This window comes from Cupressus sempervirens, chromosome 4, assembly GCF_028749045.1.
Source record: "Cupressus sempervirens isolate cs-2001-9-10 chromosome 4, ASM2874904v1, whole genome shotgun sequence".
NCBI lineage: Eukaryota > Viridiplantae > Streptophyta > Pinopsida > Cupressales > Cupressaceae > Cupressus > Cupressus sempervirens.
In genome coordinates, this window is record NC_143121.1 from 150,263,242 (window position 1) to 150,272,363 (window position 9,122).

The 9,122-nt window shown below is 35.8% G+C and overlaps 1 pseudogene; it reads right to left on the reverse strand.

The window, feature by feature from the left end:
- Nucleotides 1-7,196: 7,196 nt before the first annotated feature.
- On the reverse strand, nt 7,197-8,872 carry LOC149560410 (xanthotoxin 5-hydroxylase CYP82C4-like; annotated as a pseudogene).
- Nucleotides 8,873-9,122: the final 250 nt, after the last annotated feature.

Sequence of the window (9,122 nt, forward strand, 5' to 3'; positions counted from 1 at the left end):
GATCCAAACTACACTTCTCTTTTCAAACAAAAATTTCAACAAGAAGTTTAGATATGCCCAACAATGTGTTGAAAGCCCTCAACAAAATACACATACAATTAAATGCCACCGGTTGTAAAGATAGAGTCACCACTCACAATTATGAGAAAAGATTTTGAAACACAAATTATTACTAATCTAATTCAGAAGCAGAATTTTAACATGAAATAAACTTGCAGATCCTCAAACATTTTGAAAAGAGAATAAGATATTGATCAATCCTTTGACTCTAAAACTTTACAATAGCACTTGCAAAGACCAAACTAATTGAATGTAGACTTACAGTATTCATAAAACACAATTTAAATAGAAGTCTCACAACATACTGTTGTAAAGGGATAAAAGCTTACTAGGATGTATGAAATTCAGCAAGGATATGGAAAACACCTCACAAACCACTATTGTAGCAAAAATTTTCCGATGTATTGAATCTTCTTTAAATTCTCAAGGTTTGTCCATCACATAGATTCAATACACTCCCTAGCAAACTCAACATTTTATTGGCATTTGAAAACGCTATAGGTTTCTAATTACCTTGATGAGAATAAGACACATCTAGGGGCAGCTAGCTCCCATCCTTAACACAACTTTTCAGACACCAGGAAAACTATAAGGGTTGACCCTTCTTCTACTTTAGGTTGTGCAAAACCTAGGTAGGTGAACCTCTTAAGATCTCATTATGTGACCAGTGCAATAAGCATAATCAAGATCTAGAATAACAGATGAAACCCCTAAATCTTCTATACTTAACCAAGAAATCTCAATCATGAATAGCTAATAGCATGACTCATGAAATTGGTAAGCTAAGTGCTGGTTAAACTTTGAATAACTTTCAACATAAAAGGAGAAAATGATTTAATATGTTGATATTAGCAAGACCTAGGTATAAGCAACAAAACTTAATCATCCTATCTCTGATCACTACATTATCTATTGGGCAATTACATGAAATATAACTATACATCTTCTAAAAATCCTTGACATAATTCCTACATTAAGACCCCTAATCTATCTTTCACCTTGTGAATACACATCTGCATCAATATAAATCTCATACTTAGGTTATCCCATCATGAAATTTGCAAACCCTATGATAAACACCAAGCAATTACATGGTTCTTTATTCCACAAGAAAGACATTTCAATCACATACATCCTTAAACAAAATGCAATGTAATTCATGCTCTTTGTTCACAAACTAGAAAAGATTACAAATCCATGACCAGGCGATAAGATTTAGACTAAATTGAAAATCCTTTTCTATGTTTTATTCATTCTCCTTGAAAATGAATACATGAAAGATGTATAGAAAATAACTCACAAATCATCTAACAAGTAAGGACTATCTACATAAAACTTAAACTATTATTCAATACAAGAGAGAATGTTGGGTGTGTGGCTTTCACAGCATGAGTAGAGCTCCTCGAACTAGAAATTCAAAACCAACCAACAACCTTTTCCTAGAGAAGAAGAAAGAATACATATGAAGAGGGCAATTCCTGGATTGAATTTGCAATTGACATGTGTCGCTTCAAAATTCTCTCTCAAGAAGTTGAAAAGAATCTCTCTACCTTCTCTCCTCAACTGCTAATCATACCCCATTTTGTTTTGACTTTCTAGGAGCAAAACCCTCAGCAAAAGACAAAATTCTCATAACTGATTCTGGATATGTCAATTTTGATCAGATTGAAGCCAAAACATCACAGAATCAAAACATATTTCATATAAGACCTTTTGAACATGTTTTAAAATGTTTTGTCATTGAATTATGCAACTAGATAATCAAAACACCCCTCGAAACACACAGATCACTCCTAAAGACAAAACCCCTTGTAGCATGTACTAGGGAACAACTGTGCCAAAACTAACCAAAGATTCAAAAAAAATTGATCATTTTGATTCCAACGGTATATTGGAGTAACCATTTTAGATAAAAATAGCCCTAGTTATGCCCTTTTGAAGTTTAGGTTTCCATCTCATGGCTTTCAAAGCAATATTCATAAACTTTAACTTTTCAAAAGTTAAAACTATATAATAATGCAAAATTTATTTTAAAAAGAAACTTGCACATACTTTTGAGGAAAAAACATTTCAAAAATTAATTTTTTGAAAACTTTTGATTTTTTTCTCCACTTTTTCATCTGGGTCAAACTTGGTTTGACCATCTTTGACACATGTCATGCCCTGATTGGCTTCCTTTTTACACAGTCAACTAACCCTTCCAACTAGGCTCTACATGTCAGCATCTAATTTGTCCTTACATTTTGCCATGTCAGCATGCCACCTCATCATGGTCGCTATGTCACTATCCAAGTTAGCATCTTCCATTTCATCAGTGACATTGCGACATTGCGACATGTGTCATGTTCTGCCATGTCAGCACCTCGAGGAGTGTGCCACATCAAGAACATCTACCATTTCAGTGCCACATGTCAACATCTTATTGGATCACTTCTTGCACAACTAGTGCCACATCATCATAACCTCTGCACCCACTTAGCTCCATGTCATCGCCACCTAGTTCCACATCACTACCACCTGGTGGTCACTATTTTGTTATAGTTATCACATGAGCAACTTCAGGGTGACAAACTGATAGCCACATGATCATCCACATGTCACGATCTCATGCATCGTCATTTGAACTCATCATTTCATTGCATGCATTGGTTTGTTCAAAATAATGATTTGAGTTACCCGCCAGCTCTCTTTTAAGTCTGGCATGTAGGGAGGCCACCTTATAACTGGCGGCTTCCAAAATCCATTTGTTCTTAAGACATTATGCTTATGTGTATGGTAGTATTTAAACTCTTTTAAACTTTCCCACTTGGTAAATGTGGGATAAAAGGTAAGCCTATCCCTAACACAGCTTTCCTCTTGTTCATGCAGGGTCTTTTTCATACTTGTGGACTGCTTCTTTTTGGCAAATTCTCCTACTTTCTTAGCATAGTTTGTGATTTATGCTAGGCATGAGTTGCTTTAAAACATGTCACTGACTCTTTGCATGGTGCCTTTTTAGTTTTTTCAAAGGCGTCTCCTTCCTTATCACATGGTCTTCTTGACCCGTACGTGGGATCTTCATTTTATTCACATGCCTTGCTAACATTTGCACTACTTGCTCTAGCTTCTGGATGTGTGAAGTCTTGGCATGTGTTTCTCCTCTCAATGTGTGGATTCTTTACATGCAAATGGTGTCTCCCAAACCATCTTCAAACTCTTAAGAAGTGGCTTTTATCTTTAATCTGTGAGTTGCCCTGTATAAGTGGCATAGCTCTACACGATTTCTTCCTTGATTGGCATGGATTATTTCCATTTACTGGCGGCTTCATCTTTTCTTTGATTGGTGTGAGCTCTTCATAAAATCTCCCTTGTTTCATGTTTTAGCCATGGCAGAGGAGAGTGGCCATCTCTCTACCCTACCAATTCTACAAATGTTTCCACCACATCTCCAACCTCTAGCGGCTTCTACTCTTGTTTGATGCCTCTTATTGCTCATGTTTTTCTCTAACAAGTCTACTCCTTTTATAAAACAAAAACTCCATCTCTGAATGCGTGGGATGCTTGCAGTGAGGCTCCTTTTAACATGGTGTTTGGGAAAAAAGGTTTTGAAATATGCGTGGGTACTCTGCCTTGAATGGTGGTTTGTATCTTTGTTCTAAGTTTTCTTCAAAAGAAATAACCTTTTCTTTTACCACATGGAGCTCCCTCCTACCCTAATGCCTCTCCCTTTAATGTGGGCATTCTGCCTCTACAGTGATTTTTTTTTTAATATATTGGCCACCTTTATTTTTACCTTCAATACCACCATGTTCATTAGATCTTGTAGACTCCTCAGAAAAATAAGAAAGAATAACATTGGTATATATCCTTTCTTTGACTTGAAACATTAATTATCTAAAAACCACTTTGCTCTATGAATGGTTTCTAAAACCACATTTCTCACACATGGCATTTTATCCTCCCTTTGAAATCCAGAACCCCAATTATCTCTAGAAGCTCAAGGCAATTTGAAAACTTTACAAAACCATTGATTATCTGCATAGGACACAATCTTTGCTGCTAATTATGCACACTACCCTCATCAAGTATCTCAAATGTACAAATCATATAATTGGCTACATAATGAACCAATAACATAATCAGAGGATCATGTGATTGTTTCATACTTTCATGTCAGTGTTATTAGTATATTTGAAACAATAAAAACTCTTCAAAAGATTGATGTTGTAGACATGGGGGCAGAATTATGGAGTTTTTGTGTTATGTTATCTACATTACCACAACATCATTGATCTTCATGGCAGTTAGCCAAAATTTAGGGACTCCCTTTGGAAAACCTTTAAGAATCATTATTCCATACATATTTTACATTAATATGATGAAATTAGTCAGGCCCTAGGCAGGTCCAACTAAAAAGAAAATTGTTTCCAAACACCTAATTATTTAGGTTGATCCATTCATTATCTAATAATGATCAATGTCAAATTCGACTGTTGAATCAACACTTAAAAAACTTAATTCACCTCTGTCTGCAACTTGTCAACTTTGTGCTAGGAGGTCCTTTGAATGGCCTTCAAAGATGACCCAAACACCTGACTGGGCTCTAAAATCTAACTCGTTGATTCTCTGTTTTGCATACTTTTACCCTTTTGAAACTTGTCTCATGATGAATTCGGGGTCAAAAGATATTGACCATCAAAGTTGACCCTTTAGAACCGCCTGCAAGAAAACATGTCAGAAAACAATAAATTGGGTTCGAAAACATCTATGATTTGGGCTTATGACAAATAATTGGACAAAAATCTTCCGCGGTCAAAGTGGGCTACTCAAATTTGTAGACTGGAAACAATGGTAGAAGAGCATTTTTTGCAAATGGAATTGACCTAGGAAAGTGTGCAGACAAATTCATCATGACCTAAAAATTGGCACACTTAAAGTATTTCTAGAGTAGAACATAGTGGTACAACCCATTCGATCTAACCTATCATAGATTTCAAGATATGACATCATGAACAGGGGTACTAACAAATCTACACTTGCTGACACCAGTAAAAAGTCAAAAATTGCATTTGGAATTGCATTTGGAATCGCGTTTGAAAATTGATCAAAAAGATTTGTCATAAGCTCAAACTTCAAACATAAAAAGTCTCTAACCTCTAAAATTTAATGAAAAAGAAATTTTCACATTTTGGTCAACTAGTTCAAAGTTATAACTCATCAAACAGGGCTTCCCAGAATTCAAAATAAATTGCATCAACATGACATTGGTAAACAACCAATTTTGAGGGATTCAAAACCTAGTCAAAGAGATTTGAAATGACTCCAAATCTAAAACATAGGCTCTCAGGTATGGACATTAGATACTCCCCAAGCGACAAGTCATGAAACATATTCACATGCGAACATGGCCTCCTATCACTATTTGACACTTTGGCAAAAATGCAAATTTGACAAATGCTCAAAACAAGACTTCACGGGATAGCTTGGAATGTCAATTTAACTTCATGGAACAAGTAGACACACTAAATGAAAGGTGCTAGAAGCATTAAACACCTCGTATGCTTTAAATGGTTAGCCAGATACATGCACATTTAAAAGCGTTTATAGGGCTTAAAATCTCAAATCGTGCTCAAAATCAAGGCTACAATTTTGAGTGCCAACACAACTATTGAGGTGGAAAATATAAAAGATGCAATATAATATTTATTTCATAATATATTATATTAATTAAGATTATACAAATATTTTAAAATTATTTAAAGTATCTTTGTTGATTTGGACCACTTCAACAATAACATAATAAAATACAAGAATATATTGTATGTCTTATTGACTTGTTATTCTACCATAGATTGCATCTCTTCTAAATTATACAATATTTATTTTATCTTTTCTTATTATTGTTAGTCCATTTCTATATACATATTGATTATTCTTCCCTTTGATTTAGAAATACCTAGAATAATAGCTCATTTGTGTAAAATCAAGTAAGGACATATATTTAATAACTAGACAAATGATCAAGAATAATTGTCTCAAACATATATAATATCATAAATGATTCTCTTATGAAGATATGCTAGGTCAAACCATGCAAGTATATGTACAAAATTAAAATAGAACTTTTCATTGTGTATACCTTAAATAGTTTTCAAATAAACATAAGTTTCTTTAAGTGCTCCATTTGAAAGCATGAAATATAAAGGATTTGTATTTGTCTTACATTAAACTAAACATACATCAGAGGTATCCAAAAAAATCAAGTTAATCTCATATCATTGACATATATGGTTCATATTGAATGCAATCATATGCTTTAACTATGAAGCCTAACACAAAGGAACATATACGTAATGATAGATCTTATAATGATTTACATCTAAAGATCCATCAACAAGATACTATAGATAGTGAAATCATAACCATGCAATACCAAGGAGCATCTACCACAATATCTATAACATGTAAACCAATGAACTATAAGCATGAATCACACCACAAGTCCCTATAGTTATCTTGTGTTCGTCATACCCAATAGAAGAAAATGCATAAACAAACAATAGTGATCATTATAGCTCCATATAAACACCAATTCTAGTATATATTCATTCTTATTATTTTCATATAAAATAAGTGAACATATAGACAATTATATCTTCTAAATTTAATAATATGAAAGAAATCATTAATCTGATTTATTTGTTATAAAAATTGAAATAGAAAAATAAATTAGAAAATAAAATATAAATTCATACAGTTTTTTACTTTAATTATATTTTAATTATAGTTACTCCACATTTTTCATTTATAGTATATCTGTCCACATCTCTACTAATATTTTTATTGGTATTTTATTTTATATATAGTTGACATTGTTATATTACATATGTTGAGAGTTGGGGAAGAGAGTGAGCGCCAATCATGCAAAAAAATATCATTTATAATAGAGTACCAACATTTTTAGTTAATACTATCGTTCGAACTAATGTTAAAGGATAAGATAAACTTGTGTCGGCTGGTTGGACGAAGCCAACATATTAGTAGAGGGCGCTGTCTATGGAGCAACATATATGCACCATTATTCAATGGAAGTATAAAAGACTTCAACTATTTAACACTTAGGAAAGGTGCATATATGTTGCCCTAGATCCACTGGCTCAATAGAGATGGTTGGGAAGGCGAGGTCTGATAATGGCCTTCAATGGAATTAATTTTTGTACTGTGAACCCAAGTCCACCTGTCAAATCAATTACAGTCCCCTCTGGAGAAAACCATTCGAAGCTATGAAGAAGCCGTCCCGACGCATAGCTGACCACAATCAATGCCAAAGACAGGCCCGGGCATATTCTCCTCCCTGAACCAAACGGAATTAATTCAAAGTCCTGTCCTTTCACATCCATCTCTTTGCCGCTCTTGAGAAAACGTCCCGGAATAAATTCTGCGGGCCGTTCATACAAGCCAGCGTCCCGTTGAATTGCCCATACATTCACCAGCAGTTGAGTTCCCGCGGGGACATGATATCCTCCAACAGTTCAGGCCTCTGTAGATTCATGAGGGAGCAAAAGAGGTGCCGGTGGATAAAGTCTCAGAGTTTCTTTCACAATTGGCTGCAAATATTTCAGCTTTGGCAGATCTGATTCCTCCATTAATCGATCCCGTCCAACATGTACATCAATCTCTTGCTGGGCTTTTGCCAAAATGTCCGGATGCTGCATCAGACTTGACAGTGCCCACTCGATGTTGTTTCAGTACATCCACTAATGGTTGCTTGCAAAACAAAGAAACGGATCTTTTAGGAAGAGTGTAGAAATCCCTCATTTGGAGACGAATCATCCAAATAAATCAAAACCTAGAATTATCCTTTACACTCAAGCAATCTAAATAGTTAATGCAAAGGGAAAGTGATACAAGAACGTACAAGGGCAGTGGCTTTCACTGTATCATCCTTATTGTCAGTTTCAATTTCATTGTTGTCCGTTGCGGAGATGAGGATATCAATCAAGTCTGGAATATGCACCCTTCTCTTCTCTCGGTGATCGTGGATCAATTTCCTCATATACACATCCCTCTTGTTCTTTAGATTCTTCATTGCACGCACCGTTCCTCTCGGATCGACCCACTTGAGGACAGGCAGGTAATAACCAACATCTAATGCTCCACCTAACGAAGAGGCTTGTTTTAGCATCTGCTTGAACTGCTGCGCTTCTTCGAAATCCTCCGAGCTGAGATCTGGTGACAATCTCTTGCTGGAAACAATTCGCATCATGATGTTATATGTGAGATCAGATAGCCTTGACTTCATTTCCTCTGGATTCATCTGATCTCGCTCCCAACTCTCGAACATCGAATGGATGAGGGCTGAAATTTCCTCTTCGCGGACGTGCTGGAAAGATTGGATCCTGTCAGCAGTAAAGAGCTGGAGCCTGCAAACCTTTCTGATGCTTCGCCAGTAGGAGCCATAAGGAGCCAAACTGAACATTTTGAAGTCATACCCAATATGCTTTCCTGCAGAGATATGTGGGCGCGGAGCAAAGGCTTTGTCATTTGTTGTGAAGCATTCTTTTGCCAGATCCGAAGAACTGATAACCAAAACAGGGCGGAACCCAAGTTGGAGATGCATGATGGGGCCATATGTTTCCGAAAGAGAGGATAGAAAGCTGTGAATGGTCTGTTTGCTTCTACTTAGAAGAGGAAGATGCCCAAGTATTGGCCACAATGGAGGATGTGGCGGCTTTGACTTAACTCTACGTCTGAGAATGCAGTTTACCCTTAGCTGCAAAAGGGCAGCCAGTACAAGAGAAACAACGGCAATGGAAGTTGCTCCCCACTCCATAACTCACTGCCCAATAATTTTGATTTGGATAGTCACGGCAGAGTTTTGTATGAACACAGCTATATCATAAGCTTTTTCTGAGTGTTTCAATGCAGAGTGAACGAATATTTAAGGCCCCGTTTGGTTGCTGGAATAGAGTGGAATAGGAAGAGAAAATTAGAATATGTTCTATATTCGCTGTTTGGTACGCTCAATTAGAATTGAGAATAGGAAGACATATTCCAATTTTGCCCCCAAAATGAGCGCATGT